The 27,057-nt window shown below is 42.5% G+C and overlaps 1 protein-coding gene across 1 annotated transcript in view; it reads right to left on the reverse strand.

Moving 5' to 3' along the window:
* The window catches only part of SLC4A4 (solute carrier family 4 member 4), a 208,718-nt gene extending 182,062 nt beyond the window's left edge, over nt 1-26,656 (reverse strand). Inside the window, exon 1 of the mRNA XM_018553578.1 lies at nt 26,287-26,656. The gene's annotated coding sequence lies outside the window, so the exon portion shown is untranslated. The remainder of the gene's footprint in view (nt 1-26,286) is intronic.
* Between the last annotated feature and the right edge of the window lie 401 nt (nt 26,657-27,057).

Consider the following 27,057-nt stretch of genomic DNA (forward strand, 5'->3'; position numbering starts at 1 on the left):
TTAAACTGGTTACAAGCACTAGAAAGCTGACAGCTGCAATCTGTATATACTGTAGAACACAATAGCAGAGGTAGGAGCAGTATTACCTGCAGGATAGTTTGATTATTTAGGGTAAACATTCTGGGAGACAGCATATTATTATTCCAAGGGTCATCTTGGAATTCAGTCAAATTTTAAAATGGAATTTACTATTCTGAGAATGTAGCAATGCAATAAACAGGATTACTGTTAAGTGAATACTAAGGTTTCATGAGACAGAAATTAAAATCTGCCCCTCAGCTTAACTTCACAATGTGCAAGCAGTAAAATAACTCTACGGCAACCATTTACAAAATGTATTGCCGAACCACTAGTGGCTCCTAGTGCTGAAAGTTGTGGCGCGTGGTTGGCGAACACTTTGCTTATTTTTTTTAACTATCAGCGTATTAACAGTGTTTACTAATTCTAGCCTTAAGATAGGTGGCCTGACTCGTGACTGATAACATGTGTACTTTACACGGATCTACCTCAGAAGAGAAAACATTAGCAGTGTTAACCTATCTTTTCAATTTTGACACATTAGCACTACAGAGGCCAGCAGCAGAGAGTTAGTGAAGAATGATTGCCCTTTAATGGTACTAAGAACTATTAAGATATCAGAGTCATTATGTAGCTGTCAAAACACAAAGTAGTGCAAAAGCAAATGTAGGCAGGGTGTAACCTCATAAAGTTAGATGGGTAAAGGCAAAAAAAAAAAATGTAGGGTAATCGATTCATAGCTCCACAGGTCTGATTTACTAAAGTGTAGAGTTTGGTTAAGTCAAATGAGTTTTCAGGGTGACACCTGGTAGTCACAACAAGTGCACAATAGCGGCAACTATTATGGCTGTTCTGTGAAGAGCAATTCAGATTTTAATTTATTATTGAATTTTGGTGTCTTAAAAAATGGTAAGTTCCTAATAACGATAATAATAATGAGTTCAATCTTTTCTGATAACATTGATCTCTGGAGTTAAGTACTCTACCCATCGCAACCAGTCATAATCTACCTAAACAATTTTATCTTCAGTAAGGTAGATTTTGATTGGCTGCCATGTGAGTATATTTCTCTAATTTCCATTTTGACATCATTTTTTGCGCCTTTTTTAAGTTTACCATGGCCCCCAGGTTACATAGGAAATACCCACAAATGGGAACATCCTAAATATATGTGTAAAAACAACTGTTACACAATATCTGCAGATTTCCAAACATGGTAACCTATTTGCCAGCATTTTTTCAAAGCTGTATTGTGTAATTGTAGAAAACTACCGACAATGTAGACCAAGAGAACTCTGGCCCTCCAGTTGTGGTGCAACTCCCATGAGGCATTAGAAGACTGACAACCGCAGGCATGGCTCCTAGAGGCAGATGCATGATGGGATTTGTAGCTTCACCACAGGTGGGGGGTTTAGTGAGTTTAGTGGGTAAGTAGAACAAATGTCACCAATGACATTGAGGTGTAATAAAAAGAAAGTGCAGTAGCTATAACAATTAAGCAGAGTCTATCTTGTACTGTTCTATCCACATTAAAGTGGATTCTGGTAGGCTGCTATGAGTTAGCGGGCTTTCTTCTTAGAACTTACACTCTTGCACTGTTTTTAGAATAAGTTGCAAGGGATGCCTATTCTCAGCGTACACAATACTGGTACCTCTGTCACCTGTGACTGCTGATAGGTCTTTATGGACTCTCAGCAGTGTCATGATTTGATGCCCCCAAAGGTAGGTATCAGAATAGAAATTGTGATACACATCCAGTGTTCGTTATCACCAGTCTATGAAGGTGGATCGTAGCTCAAGATACCCCTCAACTACAGCCTGACTATAAAAAAAAGGTCACATTGCACTCATGCTTGAAATTGTCTAAGGTAAGGATAATCTCCCATGTTGCACTGCAAATGTGAAAGCATGGGCAACAAGTTCTTTCTTCATATACTTTACTTTGATAATCCCCTTTCAGCAGACATCATGTGACCGGCTCACAAAGAAAGTGCTTTTAAGAAGTACTCCACCAAACAACCTTTTTTCACCTAAACCCATTACACTGTAAATCCTTAAAAGTAACATTCGGTTCTGTTAATTAAAAAAACACATTTATCATCTAAAGGAATGCAAAGCCTAACAACCAGGTGTAAAGTGCAGTCATAGGTCCCGTTCACTTCTGAGCGCACAAGATGAACAATCGAATTATTCTCAAAGGGCCCGTTCACACCTGAGTGCTGTGTCCGTGTTGCCTGTCGCATGCAACTCAAAAAAGTGCAGGTGCGTCTATTGGAGCAGAATTGTGCGTTTTTGGTCCCATGGACTTTAATGGGAGTGGCTACAAAACACTTGAAAAAATGTGTGTTTAAGCATGTTTTTCAGGAGTCCTTTTTTAATCTATGGGACTAAAAAGACACAATTCTGCTCCTATACTACAAAAAAATTGCCTAGATGCGCTCAGGGGCCTCAGAAAATGGAGCCTTACACAGCAACCACTCACAATTTACATTTTATGTGGACTATAGTTAAAAAACTTAAAAGAACTTAAAGGATCAGTCTGTCCAATAATTATATTTCTTTTTTTAGGAGTTTGCTGGGTGTCACCTCATAGAATATTATGGGGACATCAGCCATGAGATTTTACTGCTGCAATTGCTGGCTCCATTCCCACCCAACTCCAAGTTTTGGGAATTCACACTCCTCCTGTTGCATGCCCCATAAAATACAATACACGTGTTAACATGCATTTTTGACACGCGTTAACATGTCATGCACTGCATTCATTTAAATGAGTTGGCAATGCACAGAAAATGGACCTACAGCATGTTTTTTTCTATGCAATGCAGCATAGTGCACAACAGTGCTTAATGGGCCCGTAAAGGCTGCTGCAAGTGTGGGAACACAAGCACAGAGATATTACCAATGGGGGTTCCAGAGAGATATTAGAAACCAGGTTAGGTCATTTATCTATTCAGCATCTACCAATAGTGAAAATATCATTTTTGGGTGAGCTGCCCCTTTACATGTGATCAGTTGCAATAGGTAACTGCAGTATTTACTATACTGGTCAACCAAACCTCTTAAGGTGCCCATACACCTTACGATTATCGGACGATAATCGTATGTGATCGACTTTTCGAACGACAATCGTACGTGTGAATAGAGTGCCCGAACCGACATTACTGTACAATCGTACGACTTTTGACGGTCAAGCATGTTTGAAAACTTTGCTCGATCGTACGATTGTCATAAGGTTGCTGGCGTTTCCGTCCGTCAAAAGTCGTACGATCTACACTGCGCATGCGCGAACGAAAATACGACAAATCAATTACCGCATTTCGTCCAGGTGCTTCTCGTTAATTACGGCTAAATTAATCTTGCGATCATCGGGGCAGGATGGGGCTGTCGTACGAACATTGTACGACTATTCGATCGGACGAAACATTTCGTCCGATAATCGTAAGGTGTATGGGCACCTTTAAGGTGCCCATACACTGCTCGATTCTCGTACGAGAATCGGGCGAAATCCCGCGATCGTACGAGAATCGAGCAGTGTGAACGAAGACGTGCGACCGTTTCTACTGTACGGTCGCACGTCTTTTGTCGAACCAACATGCTCGAAAACCCGCAAAGAATCGTACAATTGTCGGCGGGTTTCTAGCCTGCTCGTCCGATAGCTGCGGAACAGGCCGGTGTGCGCACGCGCACACTGCCCGTTCTGCATTGCGGTCATCGGAAGCCCGCCGCTCAGCGGGGCGGGCTTTCGATGATCGCAAGTACGATATGCCCGTCCAAGGTGGGCAGATCGTACGAGCTTTCAATAAGCATACGACCATCGCAAGACAAAAGTCTTGCGATGGTCGTAAGGTGTATGGGCACCTTTACTGCTGATTTTGACCCATGTGTGGCTACTCTTCAAACCTAAAAGGTCACAGCTTAGCATATCTGCACTAGCAAAAAAAACGCTTCCATGATCCAATAGGTGCATCCAATATTTTGGCCTATGCAAGCTATAATTTCAATCAGCTTTTGGCCCCATTCCCACCTGCAATTGCATGAGTCTCGCGATTTCCACAGTGAGAAACTTGTGATCTGTTGCAGTGTAATTGTCTGCATCCTGTGCAGTTACATGCGAACAGATGCGGGCAGTGGCAGCTGTCAGTGCCTTCCACCCGCAAGCAGACTGAATGAGTCTTACAGAGGAATTATGAGACAGATGTGAATAGGGGCTTATGTAGTAGAAGGGTGTGCTTCATATTTCAGGGTATCAGGAATATCTATTGGCTGCTCTACAACTTTGAGATAAAAGTGTGCTTATATTTAGCTACTTATTTTACGGCACTGTCATATTTCTCTATTAACCTGCAGTTGTTTGATGATTTGTAAGTAACAGGCTTGTAGCTTACTAAGTATAATGCTTTGTAGTTCTGTTGCAACTTTCCTCCCTAGCTTGCTAAAAAAATCTCCTAGAAAAGTGCATCAGGTAATATATCTTATCACAAGCAGGGAGCTGAAAGGCTGAAGTCATGAGAAGGCTGCATATCGCCTCTATCTTAAGCTCTTTACTGCAGCCTGGAAATTGCCATTCTGGCACAACCACTCCAGCTGCCATTATAACTCACTGCACACTTTATCAAGATCTGAACTTGGAAAGACAAATACTTGCAAAAAGCACCTCCCCTGGCAGTGGGGCTATCCCCACATTGCAAAGGTTAACTGCTTGTTTTTGCACCTGCACCCCTTGGCTTTGGTGGTCAGAAGTCCACTGCTGTCATCATATTTAATGCAGGGTCCATAGACCTGCATTATACCTGAGGATGCCGAGAGACAGTGCATAGTGGAGGGGGTAAGAGTGAGTAGCGGGGATCAGGTAATGAAAAGTCCTTTAAAGAAGCGCCCTAGACAAAAATAAGGACACCAATGCAAGGATTTTTCTATCCAGAGATAGGCTTTAAGGTTTACTATAAAATATAACATAATATATATTCATAGCAAAGGCCATTTTGTTATTTAATGCTATCAAGATCTCATACCTAGAGTCTCCCAGATATATAAAGATAGTGAAGTATATTACAATCCAGGGGCGTGCGTCAGGGGAGACAGGTGAGGCAGAGCCTCACCTAGTTTTATGGAAGAAAAAGCTGTCAGCTTCAAGTCTGAAGCTGACAGCTGTTTCTCCATTCAGAGCAGCTTGTAACAGGTTACACAGCAGGGGAAGCCTCCCTATTGTGTAACGTGTCATGGACGGAGCGCTGCATGTTAATTACAGGCGGCGCTGCATCCGGCTTTTGACAGCTAAGTTGGGATTACGCAGCAGCGGGCTTCCCCACTGCTTTGTGTAACCTAACATAGTGAGGCCAGAGCTACAACAGCCACTACTTGGTGTTAGAGGCTTGAGCTCTGCTTATGGTTTGGACCAATGGCAAAGCGTCATTGGTCCAAGCTGTCCAATCAAAAAAACAAACAAACCACTGAGGACATCTGTATTGATGCCTCACCAGTGACAAGCACGTGAGGGACAGGGAGACTCCTCACCTAGCACGGACTTTACTGCACGTTCCTGATACAATCTGATTGTACTCTAATCTCTGCACATGCACTTACATTGTCCCTGACTCTATTCTAGACAGGATCAAGGGGCAATAGTTTTGTGGAAAAAGAGACTTTGCATGATTCTTCTGCATAACAACATTCTTCTCTCTTAACTCCTAGCAATTTTGCATTTCCAGACTTTATTTGTACCAGTTATGAAAGAATCTAAACTAGGGATGCATTGATACCAGCATCGGTGCCGATAATGGGCATTTTCACAAGTACTCGTGAAAATGCACCGATACTAAGCACCGACACCAGCGCTTTAAATTTTTAAACACAAGCGGCTGTCATAAGGTCCCGCACTTGCTGGGGACCTTGTGCCAGCCGGCTTCCCACCACCCACAGCCCTAATTAGACCTGCATGCAGCCCTGGTGAGACCGCACAGCCATGGTGAGACCGCACAGCCATGGTGAGAACCACACAGAGCCCTAGTGAGACCACACAGCCATGGTGAGAACCGAAATGCAGTCCTGGTGAGACCCGCACGTAGCCCTGGTGAGACCATTTACAGCCATGGTGAGACCGCTCACAGCCCTGGTGAGACCCTGCACAGGCCTGAGGAGACCCTGCACAGGCCTGGGGAGACCCTGCACAGGCCTTGGGAGACCCTGCACAGGCCTGGGGAGTCCCTGCACACAGCCCTGGTGACAGCTCGCACATCCTCCTGAGACCCTGCAAAGCCCTGGTGAGCATCCCTAATCTAAACATTCATTCATTATGATCTAAAATGATCATAAATATGCTTACCTCTGAAAGATTTCAGGTCCCTAAAGTCTGACAGTTGTTGCTCTGCTAACTGTTTGACCTTATGGTGGTAACACAGGCTGTCACCTGAGTGTTCATAACTGATTCTTGCAGTTAAGGAATGTAACTACCTATAGCGGTGTTAATTACTAAACAATCATTATAGTGCAGCGGTATAAGGTTGTCATCTGGATTCGGTCACGCCTTAAGCTAAACAATAAAATGTATTTTTTGATGACTAAGGAAGGGATGCTGATGAATAAAGCATGACTTATTATCTAGTTTGGAGTAACACAATAGGCCCAAAATGAAACTCCAACCAAAAAACTATATAGAGATTTAAAAACATGTATGTTTGGACTGTTTAGATTTTTGTATTTTAGGGTAATGGCCTTCTTGCCCCTACAGATCTACAATTTCCACTCTCAGCCTGATTTCTGATGAGCAAGGGATTGTGGAAAGTTGACACAAAATAGAATTTAGGTAACCTTACTAACAATATGAAAAAATACCAACACATTAGTTTTTGGCACTGGTAGCATCACTAACCTTTGAATTGTCCCAACACTAAAGTACCCTCTAAGGCTACATTTACACTATGTGTGAATGTGTATTTTGGGATTCCTGCTGCATTAACCTACAAATTAGGAATCGGGAATCCAAAATATGCTGTTTGGAAGAGGCCGCTGTCACCCATTCAAGTTAATGATCAGGTGACAGTGGCTGAATTTGAAAGTGGCAACCTGCCGGCACTCTACATGTAATCATATGTGATAAGATTACATGAGGTTCGTAATAGATCACTGCCCCGGATGCTTCGATCGTGCATCCAGGTATAGTGATTTATTCCTGTCTACATGTAATCATATCAGGAAGCTGAGTGGATCCTGACAATATTGTCGGAATCTTTCCTGGCTGCAGCGTGGCTCTGCACTGTCAGCAAATAGCGGGTAGTAACCCACTATCTGCTGACTTTGGGTCCCAGGAGTACATTAGTACATTTACACCTGAGACGCATAAGAGAAGTTAAACTAAAAAAAAGGTTTGACTTAACCTTAAAGGAGAACTATGAGGTGAGTGCTTTTCACTCACCTCATAGTTCTAGCCGACCTATGACAATGATACTGTCACAGGTCGGCTCAGTAGATCGGGTGGTGAGCGAACACATATCGGCGTTCGCTCACCTCTCGATCCTGTCACAGCTCTCTGCCCTGACAGGGGAAGGGCTGGATTTCCCCCTCCCCGCTCCGATCCGCCAGCGCTGACTGGCGTAACGGACGGGGGAGGGGGCGGGTACAGCTGGCTCGGCCTCTAGATAGGCAGAGCCAGCTGTCAGTCACGCAGCAGGGCGGATCCCGGCATAATTGTCGGGATCCGCTTCAGCTGCGGCGTCTCAGTATAACGCGAGCAGCAGCTCGCGGTATACTGCGGCGTCTCAGTATAACGCGAGCTGCCTAGGGTGACGGGAGGACGCTAGTTTGTGTCCTCCCGTTACCCTAAGGAGAACCTTGGGGAAAAGCCTTAACCCCATAGTTCTCCTTTAAGCGTTTTTTTTGTGTGTTTGCATTTTTTGTTATTTATTACTAGGGATGCACCGATATATCAGCCGCCGAAACATATCGGCCAAACATGGCACTTTTGTCAAAATGCCGAAAGTGCTATTTTCTGGTTGATATAGAGGTGCATCCGTTCTTTCTCTCCTCCCCGCTGGGCGCTGCTCTGTGTCCCAGCGGGGAGGAGAGAAACTGTCACAGGCGGCCGAGCGCTGCGGGAGGAGAGCGCTGTGAGTGGCTGGCGTCTCTCTTCCCACACCACTCAGCCTCCTGTCACAGATCAGGAGAGCGGCGGGGGCAGAGACAGCTGTCATTGCTGTCACAGGAGGCTGATCTCCGCTCGCTCAGCCTCCTGTGACAGCGTATAAGGAAGGAGAGTTGTACAAACACTCAGTGATCAGTGATCGCTGAGTGTTTGTACATAATTGAGGACATAGTATGTTTACTATATCCTCAATTATGAATGAATGGGAAGTGATCTACATCACCTCCTGTTCATTCATGATTGTGGTTATAGTAAACATACTATGTGCACAAGTTATGAATGAACAGGAACAATCAGTATAGAGGATTCCTGTTCATGTATAACAGGGGGTGCAGAAAAAGAGATTGAGAACTTTGTGTTCTCAATCTCTTTTTCTATTTAAAAGGGAAATATCAGGGGTCTGTTTAGACCCCCAATATTTCCCCAAAGCCCCTAAAAGTAAAGTAAAAAATACAAATATTTAATAAAAATGAATAAGTAAATAAAAATAAAATATAAAAAATTAAACCGTTCATAAAAAATGAATGAAAAAAAATTATAATTTTTTAGGGGAAAAAGTTAAAAAACATTTTGGGTTTCGGCCTGACCTTTTTTTTCATTTCGGTTTTGAAATTTTAATTATGATGCACCTCTACTCATCACAGGTCTGAACAAATCCCAGGAGCCAGGTAGCTAATGCTCCTTAAAAATGACAGATGGCACCTAACTTTTGAGGTTTTCACTAGTTGTTGTCAGTGGAGCGCCTAAAACAATCCTGCTGGCTCAAAGATTGGACAGACTGACTCCTGAATTCTATATTAATTTGTCCCCCCTCCCTCCCGACTTACGCCAGCTGAAAGAGATAAACAGTACAGATGCATTACAAATTTTTAATACAGGCTTTTTTCTAAATTTACCATCCAATTTAATGGTCCTGCCCAAGAGGCATAAACACAAAAAAATGCCACACGTCCTGTTTTTTAAACAATGCAAAAGCTGCAGGGCATAGATGTGAACTAGCCAAGAAACGACAACAGAAAAACAGAAACAAAAGTCACATTTGCTTGTTAAGTGTCATTATAAGAACGTCCACATTTTCTGTGAAAAACACAAGATAAGCAAAGTGTATCCTCTAGATAAAAGCTAGATAACTAGAGCTGGTTTTCTGCAGTGTGCTTGTCGAGCTGTCTATATAAATCCACAATGCCCAGTGAATGATGATTGGCCCTAATGGTTCCAATGTGCCACACAAGGCCGGGCTGAGATTTGTAGCCCTCTAATACCTAAAATTCAGAATCAATCTACATCATGAGTGTCAAAGTAAAGTGTCATCACTATGTAAGAATAAAAAGTGCTTATATGTCAAAAGGAAATATTTTAACAAGCTAAACCTTGTTATTTTCTGCTGACATGTATACACTGGAGCAACAGGAAGAGACATCTGTCAACATAAATAAAGATGAAATAAAGCTACATGGGATAATCCCATAAATAATTAAAAGGGTTTACAAAACAGAAAAATACAACAATCTGGGAATATGAAAACTGCGACAAACGTCAGTGTTTTTAAACGGGCCTCTCTTTTGCAGCAAGATTCTATTTTAAGTGCATGATTACACAATAATTTAATATAGTTAGTTACCTGCTACTGGAGTGATAAACTAAATATAAACCAGGGCTTGCATTCTGTGGAAATGGCTGATCTAACAGTCCAGCCTCCACAGGGCTAACACAGTGTTTGCCAATTCAGACAACTGTATGAGGTCTACTTATAAACAATTCAAAGAGCCATTGGCCCTGAATCTTCGATGTGTGCGCGTGGATGCACAAAACAAACGTACTTGTTATTTTAAGTTAAATGTATATTCGATCGTCATCTTGTACTAGCCCATTATGATGAAGCTAAGGAGCATAGATAATAAGTAGCTCCTCAGGTTCATCTAGTGGCCACAATGCGGTATTACAAGATGACATATGAAAATACATTTGACATTCATTTGGTGCATCCACTCGCACAGAATGAACATTGACAGAGAGTCGTAAAGCCCTTGGCCCTGCAAATAGTTTTAAACAGACCCTTTTGTATACCGAAATAGCTCATATTCTCATAGTTTTGCCCTGTCATAAAAAAAGTACGCTAATCCCTGCCCATTATGTGTACAATTCAATAAGCACACCTCAGTGGCCAATAAGAGCATTCGTACTGAATGGGAAGATGTGGGAGAGCCTTAAAGTGACATTAAACCCAAAGATTTTTTAACATAAAACAATACTGTAATGCGTGCCTTACTGTAATCCATGGTTGTTTCCCTTCTCTTTGCTGCTCTTCCTTTTAAATCTGTATCTGTTCTCATGCTGGGCAGAACTTCTGTTTTGCAGCAGACTGCCTTGTCTCTGGAATGGCTACATGGTGTCTGTGTGTACGTTTGCAACCTGAGCCAGCACTACAGGAAGAGCCACTCAGCTGCAAAGGGAAGTTCTCCTCCAGCATGAGAAGACCTGAGGATTTAAAAGGAAGAGCAGCAAAGAGAAGGGAAACTACCATGGATTACAGTAAGGCACACATTACAGTATTGGTTTATGTTAAAAAATCTGAGGGTTTAATGTCACTTTAACTCTGACATAAAGTCTTAGTTACCTTAAAGTATATCTAAATCACAAATACAAAAATTGTATATATTAAAGTGCTATTAACCCGAACTACCATTCCAGCTGACATTTACCTGGTCTGCTGCTTCATCTTCTTTAACAAGTTCACTTTTAAAGTTCTTCTTTAACAAGTTCACTGCCGGGGGTAGGCACACTCTGGCCCTCCAGATGTGGTGAAACTACAAATCCCATCAGGAATCTGCCTCTGGGAGTCATGCCTGTGGTTGTCAGAGTCTTGCAATGCCTCATGGGATTTGTAGTTGCACCACAGCTGCAGGGGCCGGAGTTTGCCTACCCCTGTTATACAAGCTCTCTGCTCCATTGTGTGTACGCTAGACTGCAACATGTGTAGGAGAGTAGGCCATACAACCATGAGGTTAGGTTCACACCTGCACTACACCGCACGACACCCGGGACGCGCGTCCCAGGATCGCGCTGTCCTTTACAATGTAGGCAGCAATTGCCGAGCAGCCCCATTGATTTCAATGTGATGACATCCGCGTGGCAATCGCAGAAAAAAGGTACAAGTACCTTTTTTTGCCAATGCACGACGTGCGGCTGCTTTTGGAAGCTTCGTGCTCGGAAGCACGGCGGGAAACCGCGCGATCCGCCTGACGCAACTGGGTGCCATTAGAAAATAATGGCACCCACAGCACAATCGGTTCACACCTTGGCAACTCTTGATCGTGCAGCAATCCGCGCGGAATCGTGCACGATTGCCACATGGTGAGGTGTCACCTGGGTGTGAACCTAGCCTGAAACTTGACTTTCTTCTATTTCCTAGGGCTAGTCCAAAGATGAGCATATTGAGAACTGCAGGAATATAACTAGGACGAGAGCCAGGTAAAAAAGATGAGTGCTAAGGTGAAAGACCTTTTCTAATGTGTCACTGCATTGTAAGACAACTTTTTGAAAAATCTTTTTGAAACATCTTTATAAAGTTAATAGATGCACTATACAAAACATCACAAATTAATATCAAACTGATGCGTCCAGTGTAACATTATTAGCCGTGAATGACAAAATGAATCGCTATCTACCAGTCAAAGTAGTTTCATCAGTGTTAGCCTTAGTCCACTGTACCTAAGTGCATGCACTGTGTCCTTCATATAAAAAGCTAGAGGACAGAAAAGAGGACATGGGTATTAGATTACAGCTGTCCTTAGTGCAAGTCACAAAATCATTGCAACATCTGTGCTACCAAGCAGGCATCGCTGGGTCATACCCCTTGCAGCATTAAATCCACATGCTACAGATATCCTGCAAAGCCTGCAATGAGCTATCAGTATATCCAGGAGCTGGTGACAGTACAGCATCTAACTGGTTACTGGGAGCCCCAACTCCAATATGGAGTATATTTCTTTCACACACCATACTAGTATAAAAAGGGTACCATATGGTTAAAGGGTCCTGGACTGACTCCTGACTTGTCACGATGTATAACATAGATAAGATATGTCATCAGTATACCAACACTCTGGTTTCAAAGTGCAAGACTCTACTTTATTGCATGAGCGCAGTTAGGGACCGCGCAGTGATCAGATATGTTATCATTTGCCTGCTGAAGGGTCCCAGCATAGTCCTGAAACATTTTTCTATGTGAACATGCAATAAAGAAGAGTTTTCGACTTTGAAACAAGCTTATCGGTGTATTGGCATCATATCTTATCCAATACGGTCACAACTGCAACGTTAGCTTTCGTCTGAGTTGAAAATAAAAGACAAGATTTGATTGCCTTTAAAGGAAAACATTTTTTATCTTGGTTTTTATGCACTGTTATACAAGTGCTGCTCTTGAACTTAAAGTGACACTAATCTCAGGAGTTACATTTTAAAAATGCATTCAAGTACCCTAACTATTAACAATAATGTATCTTATTTGTGTATCACTCAGCTGTAGATCCTCAAATCATCTCTGAATTGGTGCTGACACTGTCCTTCCTTCTGGAGGGTGGCTACTTTTCTTCCCCATGGTCCCTGTGTGTGTTGTAAAGTAGCCACCGCTCCAAGCTCACTGTCATGATGGACTACAATCTCAATACAAATTAGTCAACTAAACATGAGATTGTAGTCCATCCCGGGAGTGAGCTTGGATCGGTGGCTACTTTACAACACACACAGGGACCATGGGGAAGAAAAGTAGCCACCCTCCAGAAGGAAGGACAGTGTCAGCACCAATTCAGAGATGATTTGAGGATCTACAGCTCAGTGATACACAAATAAGTTACAATTTTATTAATAGTTAGGGTACTTGAATGCATTTAACTCCTGAGTTTAGTGTCACTTAGGTTCAAGAGCAGCATTTATATAACAGTGCATAAAAACCAAGACCAAAAAAAAAAAAATTCCTTCTGCTTTACCAGGACTACATCAGATATATAATCTATGTTTAATTATAGTAAATAATATTAGGACAATGTATTAAAAATTAGAAAAACATATGGAAAAAAAAGGGGACTTGCTGCAATTGGTGATCAAGCTTGATGTTTCACTACCCCAGAAAACAAAAGATGTAATCTGATTTAACTAACCCCTTGATTGCTGGCACATGTGCTTCAGTTAAATCATAATGTTTTTTCTAAAAACAGGTAAATTGCGTGTGCATATAAATAGACAGTGAGAAAAAGGAGATCTACATATATAAAAAAGATATCAATACATAGATAGATAGATAGATAGATAGATAGATAGATAGATAGATAGATAGATAGATAGATAGATAGATAGATAGATAGATAGATAGATAGATAGATAGATAGATAGATAGATAGCGCAAACATAAACATAAAATAAAACTCAAAAACACATAAACCAAAATCTAAAAAGCTGCTGCACACTGAGTGACCAGTAGGTGGTGATGAAGAACCCTTCTATTAAACTGCACTAGTAAAGACTAAGCCACAGGTTGAACATAAAAAAAAAAATGCAGGGGTTGCAAATACTGCCACCTACAGATATGTAAAAATATGAATCACTGCTAAGTTTTCCATTGAGGCCTAAGCTACATGTGCTGGTCTGACACCGAACAGTGCGGCACCAACAGGGTACAAGCTATTAGCCCAACAACTCCATGTGCTGATTGAACAGAGCTCGCTATTAGTTTTACAGTCTTTGGATGGTCATAGAAGACATGACAATGTTTTGCAATGTTTGCTAGTATTGGGTAATTTCTAAACTCCTACAAGGCAATGTGTGTTAAGTTTTTAAAGATATACGAGGTCTGGACTGGTTTCTAAAAAGCCCCCTTTTCTCTCCCCACTGGGTCCTTGCACAGCCCACTGCGGAAACAATCTGTTCCTTTGTAAGTTTTTAAAGATGCTTATCACATAAGCACTAGAATAAGTTATGTGAAGACAGGTAGCAATCTCGGAGTATGTGGCCCTCAAAGAGATATCTGCCCTTCTATGGCTAGTCTAGGCTGGTAGCCTAGCAGCTTTATGTGCTGAAGGTACAGTGTGCAATACCCTCTGTTGGCTTTACAGTTAATGCCACTAGACTGACGTGAATGAATAGTATGTAAAATGCTGCTTAAATTGATGGCTCTATACCTGTAATTTATCAAATAAATAAACATAGCCCAAAAACTCTGTGTGCTGGATGTACATTCTATAAAAATTTCCCCCTTAAACAACACCCATTTAAAAAGTTTTTCAAATGTGTTTGGGTTGAACTAAAAAAAATAAAACTAAACTGATAATACCTTAGCAATCTTGTCCTATAAAGATGCACTTACCGTATATACTCGAGTATAAGCCGGCCGAAAAAATGTGCTGAAAAACTCGGCTTATACTTGAGTATATACGGTAACTTCTACATAAGATAGTATGTATGCTGGAAATACATTGAGCAGCACAGTGGATTCTACTGATTTGTTCAGTTAGGGAGAGATACTGACAAGCGTTCTTGTCCCAGGCACTGACTTCTGGCAGGAAAATGGGTGGCATCAATCTGGCATCTACCAGGTTGCTTTATATGCATGATATGACTATTAGAATTATATACTATTCTGCCAAAATGTGAGGCAGGGAAGGTGCTGTGTGACAGCTCAGCTGCAGTCTACTGCAGACATTTTCAACCAGGGTTCTTTGAAACCTTAAGGCACTTCTGCTAGGAGTTAATTGCGCTGTGGCTTCCATTTAATGGTGCCTGCATGCCACTTGGCAGAGCCAGCTGTATGACACCAATGATCTTTTTAGCTGTCCATAAGAGTGGCATTCTGACCATTACTGTAAGGGGGGCACTCTGCACCTTGGCCACCAATTTAGGGAGCATTTTTACTGTTGGCTTCCGTTAGATTGGTTTTAGCAAGAGTTCATCAGACCTGAATATTAAGGGTCCCTCTGGTGTAAAAAGGCTCAGAAAGGCTGGTCTGCTATATCTTTCACATTTAGACGCACCATCCCATAAGTCTAGCTATTGGCTGGGTAATACAAGCTACTTGGCTGAGGTAGATTTTCTAAATCCAAGAGTCTATTTTAGTAATATACTTTATTATCCAAAACATGATGCAATTCAGTAGACGTTTATTAGACAACAACCACAGTGAAATTTCCACTTCATAAAACTGAATGGAGTACAAGATAACCATTTAGGACCTGGAACTGTCCCAGTATGTACAATTCAGATTTATTTCTGCTGTTTGACTGAAATGCAATAACTCGAAAATGGACATCCGGGTTTTATCTGTGCATATCTACAGATAAAGTGTTTTGATTTAACATCAAACTACACAAGCTTTCTTTTACACTTCCACCAAATAATCTTTTGTAGAAAAACTATGGGGAAGAAAGGATATAGTTTTGCATATATCCACCACTCAGGTGATTATGATTTGAAATGGACATCTACTGCAGACTCCTCTGTGTAGCACCACAGAAGGATGCCTATCACCAATTATATCTTTTGTTTTACATGGAGTAGAAGCTGAGATCCCAGATGGTGCTACAGATGGAATTGGGTACCATTTCAACACTTCAAAAATCAGAGTTTGCAGACTGTGTATGTTGCTACTTCACGAGTGCATCACCAATCTACATGAAAGGGTAGAGGAGGAGTCCGTTTTTCATTCGAAGCAGAAGATCCAAGTCTACCCTTGGCAGAAAAGATGGCAAACGTCTCCATTTTGAAATCTGTCTTAAATAATGTTAAAGTTGAAGAAAATTAATTTGAAAATAGATGAAAAGTGTCAGTCCATACGTGCACCCAGACTGCCTATTCACAGTCTAGGTGCACATAAATTGGGGATCAAATGGTGTTTAAAGTCAATAGGGTTAATATATAACAAATTAAAGCAGTAGCAAGTCACACCATAGGCAAGGGGATGGCAAGATCAGTCAATGTAAGTCTGAAGATAGTCTTTAGGATAATAGAAAATAAGCCTAGCCTTGGGCTATTCAAACTAACACTCCTGCTTTTAGATAAACACAAAAGAAATTATTACAGAAGTATAAACTAACCGTGTGCTTCCCAGATTAAGTTCTCTTGACTTTTATATGTATTTGTCTTTACCTAAATTTACTCACACTTACATGCATTTACAGGTGTTCATAGTATCTAATCTGCCCTACAAGGAACTACTTCTACAACAAGGAACAGCCTCCATAGGGTTTCATATTCTTTCATGCTTAGCATTGCAATAAACCTTTAATGTTAGGACAAAGTTTCCAAGTCTGTCCAGGGATGGCAGACTGAAGAGTAGGTAGCTTACAGTCCTAAACCTGAATGACTTGAACAAATATAAAATGTCTTCAAATCTAGGAGGTAGTATTTAATAGCAACTATTATCCAGGGGAAGGCTGGCTAGGAGGAAGAGCAGCAATGCCTGCTGCGCTTCACACTGAAGGAAGGCAACGTGTGGGTGTCTCTTTCAGTGCAGGGCATACTTGGTCAACAATCCAATGCATGGACAGTGACCTGTGTTAATAAAAATGTCAATGCAAATTTTTCAGGACAGTCTGTTTTTTTTTCCAGCAAAATCACCTTGCCCCATAATTTTGGCTACACAACTCTGCATGCCTTCCCTAAATCATTTGCTGTAGCAGGGGTAGGCAACCTCTGTAGTCACAATATATAGCCTCTATAGCAGAAGCGTTGGCAACATTGGCTCTCCAGCTGTGAAGAAACTACAAATCCCATGAGGTTTTGCAAGACCACAGGCATGACCCCAGAGGCAGAGAAACGGTGGGATCTCTAGTTATACCACAGCTAGAGTGCAGCAGTTGCAAACGCTTATGCTATATTACCACAACATGGTAAATTACCACATAATCATAACAGCGGAATGTGGTTTGCACAAGTTCCTGTACGTTGAGCAGCTAACAATTCATTGTTCTCAGCCTTACATAGCAGGTTTTCACAGCTGTTTCCCAGCCATTTGTGTCTGAGAACCTCCACAGTTTAGTGATGTCATATCATATATGACATGGAGTATAAAAACCCTTTTAGCTATTTCATGGTTGTTAGAAATGTAAGCTATGCAACAAATGCAGAAGATCAAAGCAAACCTTCTGTGAACTTTCGAGGAACCCTTTACATGCCAGCCTGCAGTTTGTAAAAAGCTACCCAGAAAAAAAAGTCTCTAGGAGCGTCTTCTGTTTTAACCGTAGTCAAGAGGCTAAAAAAAGAAGCATTTGTAAGTCATTCAGAAGGACAGGTTCGATACACTGAGCTCATGTATTCCTTAGAGACTGGGACACAGAGAGCACCGTATGGGTTTCAGTGTAACTGATAGGGACTCCTCATCTCTGTTTCCTCCCATCACATTCATAGGCATGGTCATGAATACAACAAGCACTAGCTGCTCTGGAATCTGACTCACACATACAAACACAGCCATTAGGCAACTTATTTGAAGGCTGATATATTATACTAACACTGGACTACAGAATGCTAAATCTTTCAGTCTCCCAAACAAAATATGCCCTCAAAACTAGATAAGGATATGTGAAGCCATGGCATTCAAAAAGAAATAAATAAAACAGCTTTGCAAACAAGCATTGAAGTGGTTTTAAAACTATGTGCCTTCTAATGTTCTTCTAATTGTGCTCGGAAGTACATGATCATATGCATTACTGCCGGTTTCAATGAGCAGTGCACTCTAGGAATGGGAATGTTACTCACAGAGCTCTGTGCATTAAAGGAAGCAGTGATCCATTAACTGTTACACATTTATTTTGCTCTGCGGCTACTAAGAGACTTAATGGCAACTTCATTGTTTTGTCTGAAGAGGTGATAGCAGGTTATTTATCAAACTTGATCCACATGCAGATACTTTAACTGTTACACACAACTCACAGGAGTAAACCTTTAAATATATCAAAATCAGAAACGTTGTTTAGTCATGGATTCATGTGTAAAACCCATATCAGGGTTCTTATTTTTGGCTTCTATTCCAGGAAGTGAGGGGGAACCCCTCTTAGACAGCCATCACTGGAACAAGTGACCCAGCTGAAATATTTCCCCTCCCCTTCCCCTTTTCCAAATTTCAGTAACAACTTTAGAATTTTGAGTTTGCCATCACTTTCTGTCTTGGTGACCATTGACATGGAGAGGTTGAAATCTCCCCAGCAGAGACAGGCGCTCTATACCTTTTCTACTCTATCCAATGCCTCAAAAACCAGGCTTTATGTACAGTTTACAAATATATAGTAACATCATATGTTCCTACAAACATTTTATTCAAACACTTTGTAGCTGTTTTCACAAACAACTGTTTTCCTAAACTGGATGGGTCTATACTTAACAGGTGCAGTCATACACATACACAGGGGTGGATGAATTAATATGGAATTCAGGAGCCAGTCTGCCCAATCCAGGAGGCCAGCAGGATTTTTTTTAGGAGTTGGCTCCATTGACCACAACTAGAAAAGATTTCAAAAGTTAGGCGCCAGCTGTCATTTTTAAGGAGCATTGGCTCCTGGGATGTGTCCAGTCCCGCACATTCAAGACCACAATCTGTACGACCTAGACATTTTGGACCACTGCCAAACTTCCATTATCAAGCAAGAGACAAATAAAACATGTGAAAGATGACCAAATATACACATGTGATGTGATCAAAGAGGATCAGGCAGGAATGCCACGTGGTATTAATAAATATGCCAAATATTGGCAAATTAGGTCTAAAACAACCCAATACTCTATAATCACCATGTTAATTGGCAACTTACCCAAGAAGATTAGAGGCAGATCAAAGAACTGTGGATTCAGTCTAGCTTTACGATGTTCCAGTACTGACCTCTTGGATTAACTTCTATATACCACCACTGGAATGTGTAACTGGTAGGTAGTGGGCCAAGCCAGCAAAAAGATCCTCAAAAGGCTTCTCCACATTATCTCCATAGACTTTAAACTATTGCCACTCCACTGTTCAGCTCATAAACATACAAATAGCACACATTGAACCTTTATAAAAAATGCTTGTATCAAGTTGTGTTAACACTTGAAAGACAACCGTACTGGAGACACAATATTTATGTTTGAGTTGGGCATATGAACTTATTTTGTTAAAGTCAACAAAAGATTCTCTCTGAGGCCCGGTGCAGACCTCAGCGATCTATAATTGTGCATCGCGGGATCGTGCAGTGCTGCACAATGCAGGCAGCGATTTCCGCGCAGCCCCATTGATTTTAATGGGGTGACATCCGTGCAGGAATCACAGAAAAAATTTACTTTTTTTTGCGATACACGATGCGCGGCTGTTTTAGTGTTCTGAAGAAACAAAAAGTTTCCCAGCACACTCACCAGCCAGGATGCAAAAAAACCTGTCTAACCGCTAAGGTTTTAGATACACGTCTTCTGCAGAATATGTGAAAGCCGCACTGCCTCGTCAAGGCTCCTCTGCGTACTCCGTGTTTGGAAGCACGGGCGGCATCGCAGCGGGAAACAGAGCGATCCGCCCGGTGCGACTTGGGTGCCATTAGAAAATAATGGCACCTACAGCACGATCGGTTCACACCTTGGCGACAATCGTGCACGTGAGGTGTCGTCTAGGTGTGCACCGGCCCTCATTGTTCACATCTCACAAACCCACCTACAGTATGTGCTGTTTACAACTTACCTGAAGCCATCTCTGTTTAAACAAAACTTTGCAGAACTCAGAAGTGCACATGAGAAGCTCCCATGTCCTGCAAAGCAGGTTTTACGTCTGGAGTTACTATTACTGTGAGTCATCATTATGTACACTATTAATAGATCACAATTAATATATAATATAAGGTGCCTAGAAGAGGTTTTCAAAACAGAAATGTGTTAGAAATGTGTCTAACTTGACATCTGTCAAAACGGTAACTAAAACAATCACCACGGGAAAAACAGAATTCAACTAATTCTGTTCAAAATGACATTGAGACCCCATTCACACTGAGCTATAAACAACATAAGCGCTGATTTGAGCTGAGCGACTTTGAGCAACATTAAGCTACAGTGCACATTTTGTCGCGCTACGTAGCGCTTCTTTTGGCAGTCGATCAAAGTCTATTGCTGCCAAATCTCACAAATCGCCCAAAAATAGCTTAGGCTAGGTTCACACAGTGGCGTAACAATCACCATAGCGACCCAGGCGGCCGCTATGGGGCACAGGGGGGCCCGGCCAGGACATCCCCCTGATGCCGTATGGGCCGCCTGGGTCGCTATGGCATTTCAGGCTGCTGGCTGTCACTGGCGGCTGTGAGGAGAAACACGCAGCCATTCACATGTGAGTTGATGACAACCAGCAGCTTCGGGGGAGGTGGCTGGGCCCGTCGTCGGCAGCGATGGAGGAGCCGGGGCCCGGCGATCGAGAGAGGCAGGTCTTAGCGATTGAGGAGGTGGGGCCCAGTGACGGAGGAGGCGGGGCCCGCGAGCGATCATGGAGGAGAAGGAGGCGGACAGAGGATCGGCCAGACAGGTAAGAGGGCTTGACCGCCCACCTGAGACCCTGCAGAGCTCACCATAGAGGGTCTATGGTGGGCTCTGCAGGGTCATCCTCAGGTGGGCTGTTTGGGTTATCAGGTGAACTTATATAGAAATCACAGGGCCCCAGACAAGATTTTCCTATGGGGACCTGTGATTTCTAGTTACGCCGCTGGGTACACACCTAGATTGAGTCACGCAATATCGCGCAAAACACAGATTCCCATTGAAGTCAATGGAGGCTGATAACACCGTTGCGGTTTGTCGCGCGGACGAAATCGCCCGTTGCACAAAAAAGGTGCAGGAGCTGTTTTCGGGCGGTTGTCAAAGAACAGTCGCGCAAACGAAAACGCGAGACAACCGCCAGAAAACATCATTAGATGGATGTCACCAGCACACCAAAAATATAGCAATCCAAAGTGCTTGTTTATGCAAAACGTCATGTCATCAGAACTAGCGCTTTTGGGGCCGCGTAGGGGCCCCTTCATTAGGCTCAGCAAACCGCACGAAAACAGCTCACCAGTTCAATCGCCTAGGTGTGAACCTGTTCGAGCAACAAGCTTCAGCTACAAACCACAGGTGACGTTGAGCTGCCAGATGTGAACATCTCTATTGAAATGCATTGGAAGAGCTACATTGAGCTTCATATTTGAGGGATTTTTGAGCAGAAATCGTGCGTCAAATCGCTCAGTTTGAATGGGGTCTTATGCGTGCAAACACAGAAAAATTATATATATGAACAATTCATAGAATTGTATATGTTATGAACATATATATACAGTTATTGTCACACTTTTTAGATCACATCTGAGCTTTGTGAGTGTTGGAATATATTATAAAGTGAATCCTACATTTTTTCTTAGCTGTGACTTTAGTTCCATTTAGTTCAGGAAGACAAACTGCCCAACCGATAGGACTTTGTATTTACTCTGTCTTAGGTTTCAGCATTGAGCAGTCATAGCATTGAGAGTAAATACAAAGGTGTGCAGCACATTTACGTTTCAACGTCCGCTGTGTGATAAGATGCAGACTTTTATTGTATCACCTGACATCCGTACAGTTATGACCAGCAATCTATGAAATGCCTGGTATTATTACACAATGGCTGTAGAATAAAAAGAGCAACTCAAGTTTTCCATTAAACCCTCAGATTTGTTTAACATAAAACACTGTAATGTGTGCCTTACTGTAATCCATGGTTGTTTCCCTTCTCTTTGCTGCTCTTCCTTTTAAATCCGTATCTGTTCTCATGCTGGGCAGAACTTATGTTTTGCAGCAGACTGCCTTGTCTCTGGAATGGATACATGGTGTCTGTGTGCAGGTTCACAACCTGAGCCAGCACTACAGGAAGAGGCACTCAGCTGCAAAGGGAAGTTCTCCTCCAGCATGAGAAGACATGAGGATTTAAAAGGAAGAGCAGCAAATAGAAGGGCAACTACCATGGATTACAGTAAGGCACACATTACAGTATTGGTTTATGTTAAAAAATGTAATGAGGGATTAATGTCACTTTAAGCTAAAATGAGCATAAGGGGATTTTAAATGCATGCAGTTAATTAGGCCTGTGTTAAACTTTTCCTGGCCATGTCATAAATGTACAATGTCTCTGATTTAACCAATAATGTTAAGACATTGATGTTGGATGTGCAAATATAGCGTTTCAATGTCTATAGGAGATAATTCAAGTAGGTTTCTAAAACAATGACAAACCCGAAAAACAATGAAAATCTACTTTTACATCTAAATTCTGTTATTTTGTCATATTGCAATATTGTCATAAGGACATACTGTATGTTTAAAATAAATGCAGCTGTAAGGTGATCTACTGTATCACCAAGGCATCAGATGCATTGACAGCACAGATTACAGGGTCACCTCCTGGGAAAGCCTGTCCGCCATCCTCCTTACATTCTTGGCTTCTAGAGGTCTAACACTATGTTTTGTGGTTCATTGAAAAGCTCTGACCTCTAGGCAACCCTGTGCTAACTGAACTCTAACCTCAAGCCTTGTAATGCATGTGATCTAGCAGAACGTATTCCCCTTTCCATATAGTCACTGTGAACACATAATGAAGTCTTTTATTACAAGAAAGTAAGCAGTCTTTTAGACGCCTGCACATGACCCATGCATGCTGGTATAGGCTACATGTTTTTACTCATATAAATTCCATTGGGAGGTCTTCGGTGCACTGTTCACGTCTTTAGACTTGACCAGTCCCACAATCATTTAACTCTTTGTTTTGCCAAAGTTGTGATGACAGCCCGACATCTGATGTTTGGATGTCCAAGCATTCTTCCCACTGATCCCCAGTGCAAGCAGCATTCGTCCCACCGATCACCAATGGAAGGAACACTCTTCCCACCGATCACCAATGTAAGAAGCATTCTTCCCACTGATCCCAGGTGCAAGGAGCATTCTTCCCACAGATCACCAATGGAAGGAACACTCTTCCCACCGATCACCAATGGAAGGAACACTCTTCCCACAGATCACCAATGGAAGGAACACTCTTCCCACCGATCACCAATGGAAGGAACACTCTTCCCACCGATCACCAATGTAAGAAGCATTCTTCCCACTGATCATCAATGTAAGCATCATTCTGCCCACTGATCACCTATGTAAGGAGCATTCTTCCCACTGATCATCAATGTAAGGATCATTCTTCCCACTGATCACCAATGTAAGGAGCATTCTTCCCACTGATCATCAATGTAAGCATCATTCTACCCACTGATCATCAATGTAAGCATCATTCTTCCCACTGATCATCAATGTAAGCATCATTCTGCCCGCTGATCACCTATGTAAGAAGCATTTTCCCCACTGATCATCAATGTAAGTAGCATTCTGCCCACTGATCACCAATGGAAGGAACACTTCCCACCGATCACCAATGTAAGGAGCATTCTTCCCACTGATCATCAATGTAAGGAACATTCTTCCCACTGATCACCAATGTAAGGAACATTCTTCCCACCGATCACCAATGTAAGGAACATTCTTCCCACTAATCATCACTGCAAGGAGCATTCTTCCCACTGATCACCAATGTAAGAAGCAATCTTCCCACCGATAACCAATGTAAGGAGCATTCTGCCCACCGATCACCAATGTAAGGAGCATTCTGCCCACCGATCACCAATGTAAGGAGCATTCTGCCCACCGATCACCAATGTAAGGAGCATTCTGCCCACCGATCACCAATGTAAGGAGCATTCTGCCCACCGATCACCAATGTAAGGAGCATTTTTCCCACTGACCGTCACGCTGATGTACTGTGAGCTGCAGATATAGCTATTTTTAGCAGGGCTTCCCTGAGACTGAAAAGCTACACGGGCAACCTTTAATGACAATCACATATCTAAAATGACTAGAGACCACTCACCAGCTTTAGAACACACTGGGTCCAAAAAACTATTAGTGGAGCAAAATATCAATTATGTTGATATAGTTTGAAGCATAGTTCATAAGTAGTTCAGTGCCATCTACTGCTAGACGCACTAGAGCGCTTATGCTATGTGCCCCAATTATATGCAATCCTTTCAATTATTTGCTGCACAAATTCCAACACTTCTGTGAAATAACACAAAATGGGGCTCTCCTGTTTGCATGCAAATCATTGTTTATTGGTCGCACTATTTTATTGCCACCCCTCTGGTAGCTTATCAGACTTACTGTTTTTATTAGCAAGAACCCAACGGGCTAGATTCAGGCTCCCACAGTAGTTGCCATCACATTGCGTTTTTATTTTTCCTATGTGTTGCCTGGTTACAGTCATGCATAGCCATGGCCACGTGTGATTAGGAAAATCTTTTGATCTTTACGCTCCCCTATACCGAAGCGACTGTCAAAAATCTTTAAAGTTGCAGACTTGCGCAGAGATGTCCGCAACTGTGTGTGAATGTGCACAATTTGTGAGTCCAGCTCAGACACACGTAGCTCTAAAAGGTGCCCATACACCTGGCGATTATCGTACGATATTCACCAGGTGTATGGGCAGCGTGCGACCGCTTCTACTGTAAGGTCGCACGACTTCCGTCTTCCGAGCACGCTGAAAAAACCTGCCGAAAATCGTACAATTTTCGTCGGGTTGGTGGCGTGCTCGGAAGACGAATGCCGCAAGGGCCGGTGTGCGCAAGTGCACATTGCCCGCTCAGCACTGCAATCATCGGAAGCCCTCCCCTCAGCGGGGAGGGCTTGCGATGATCGCAAGTACGATCTGCCTGTCCAAGATGGGCAGATCGTACGAAATTTGAATCACCTTAAAACCATCGCACAACAAGGGTTGTGCGATGGTTGTAAGGTGTATGGGCAGCGTTAAGCACATCACACACCGTACAATCTGATTATGTAATCTTCTTTAGATCTACCAACCACTATGTAATAGAAGGGCCTTGGACACAAATTGATTGGATAGATTAAGAAGGTCCTTATATTACATAGATTTGGTAACTCTAAAGTTGATTGTACAAAAAGTGTACAGTAAGATTGTAATGTGTGTGGTGGCCCTTAGCCTAAAGCTCACCACATATGCTACAATCTGCTTGTACAATTTCCAATTTAGATCTACCAATTAGTGAGTAGTAGAAGGACCTCCCTGACTGGATACAGATTGATTGGATAGATTAGAATGATCCTCATCCTACAGTTTTGGCAGATCTAAAGTTGATTGTGCAGAGATTGTATAGTCAGATTGTAATGTGTATGGTAAGCCTAAAGCACAAATGCTGAAAATCAGTTATTTTACAGTTCCATACAGTTCCAGACTCACGCAGAACCTATGTGTGCCACTGTGCATGAATGAACGTGTTCGGTTATTACCCAGGTAGCTCTTAGCCTAAACGACATGATCTGAAAGCACACATGTTAAAAATTGCAATCGTTTGCAAACAGTTGCATACTTGTGCACAGATTTTTCTTTAATGCTCCTCAACTGTGCACGATCGCGTGCGATTTTTAAGTCCGATGATTAAAAGTCGTCTACGTAGCTCTTAGACTAAAGCAGATGATCTGAAAGCACACACGTTAAAAAAAAAAATTGCACATGATCGCAAACAGTTCTGGACTGGCATACAACCAATGCGTGATCGCGTGCGATTTTCTAGCCCAGCGATCAAAAGTCCCCCACTTAGCTCTTATCCTAAAGCGCATGATCTAAAAGCACAGGCGTTAAAAATCGCATGCGATTGCAAACAGTTGCATACTTGTGCACAGATTTCTCTTTAACGTCTGCATCTGTGCACGATCGCGTGCAATTTTCAAGTCCAAAGATTAAAATTCACCCATGTAGCTCTTGGACTAAAGCAAATGATCTGAAGGCGCGCGTTAAAAAAAAAAATCGCACATGATCGCAAACAGTTCTGGACTGGCATACAACCAATGCATGATCGCGTGCGATTTTCAAGCCCAGTGATTAAAAGTCCCCCACCTAGCTCTTATCCTAAAGCACACATGTGTAACATGTCTGTAGCAATGACATGTCACTAGCAAAGGTGCCTATGGCCAGTTCACAGTGAATGTCACATGACGTCATCCTTGAAAAGTTTCCTGCCTGTCACCTACCTGATCCCCAGCAAACTCATGCAGCCCATGTCCCGGCTTCTTACCTTGTTTCTGATATGTTGTCACCGCGATCTGCCAAGCTGCTGCCCTCTTCACATCCACTTGTTGCTCCGGGACACACAGGGGTGAAGAATGGAAATCGCTATGAGTTTGATGTCCTTGTGATCATGAGAAATAAAAGGAAGCCTGGACCAGATCGGTAAGGGGAGCTCCCCCCTCCTCCTGCCTGTATCCTTCCACTACAGTCCTGCCTGCTGCTGCTGTCAGTGTGGCTGCGATCACAGCAAGGAAGGAAAGTTGAAGGGAGCACTGTAAAGGGGGATCTTAGTCCCTACAGGACATGAGGGTATATAAGGAGTCAAGCACAATCCCAGGAAAGCTGCAAAGTCCAGCTTTGCTATTGCCTCCCGTGGTTTCACATTTAATAGTGACAGAAGTTTGCTCCCCCCTCCTCCTCCTCCTCCTTCTATTGCCTGCCTCCTTGTACAGCTCACATTGCTAGGAAGGAGTGGCTTGTATGGAAGGAGGGATATGCTGTGCTTCCCTCTCCCTGCAGATTAAGCCTTTAATGCATTCATCTATTTCGTTTTAAAAGCTGCTACAACCCAGCCATGATCTCCAGCCTGGGACCAGCTTTCCCTTTTCCTAATAACTTGCCTGCTTTTCTAAACAATAGTGCATACTGCAGGAGAAGCCTGTTATGTTCCTAGTATTTATTAACCATTAATTATTTAGTGTGGAGGCCAGGGGGGGGATGCAGGGGTTGGTGGAAGTGAGAGCCAGGAATCGCCTCTGCTACCTGACAGTACTTTCAT

Source organism: Nanorana parkeri, unplaced genomic scaffold (assembly GCF_000935625.1).
Source record: "Nanorana parkeri isolate BGI_ZX_2015 unplaced genomic scaffold, ASM93562v1 scaffold124, whole genome shotgun sequence".
NCBI classification, from domain to species: Eukaryota; Metazoa; Chordata; class Amphibia; order Anura; family Dicroglossidae; genus Nanorana; species Nanorana parkeri.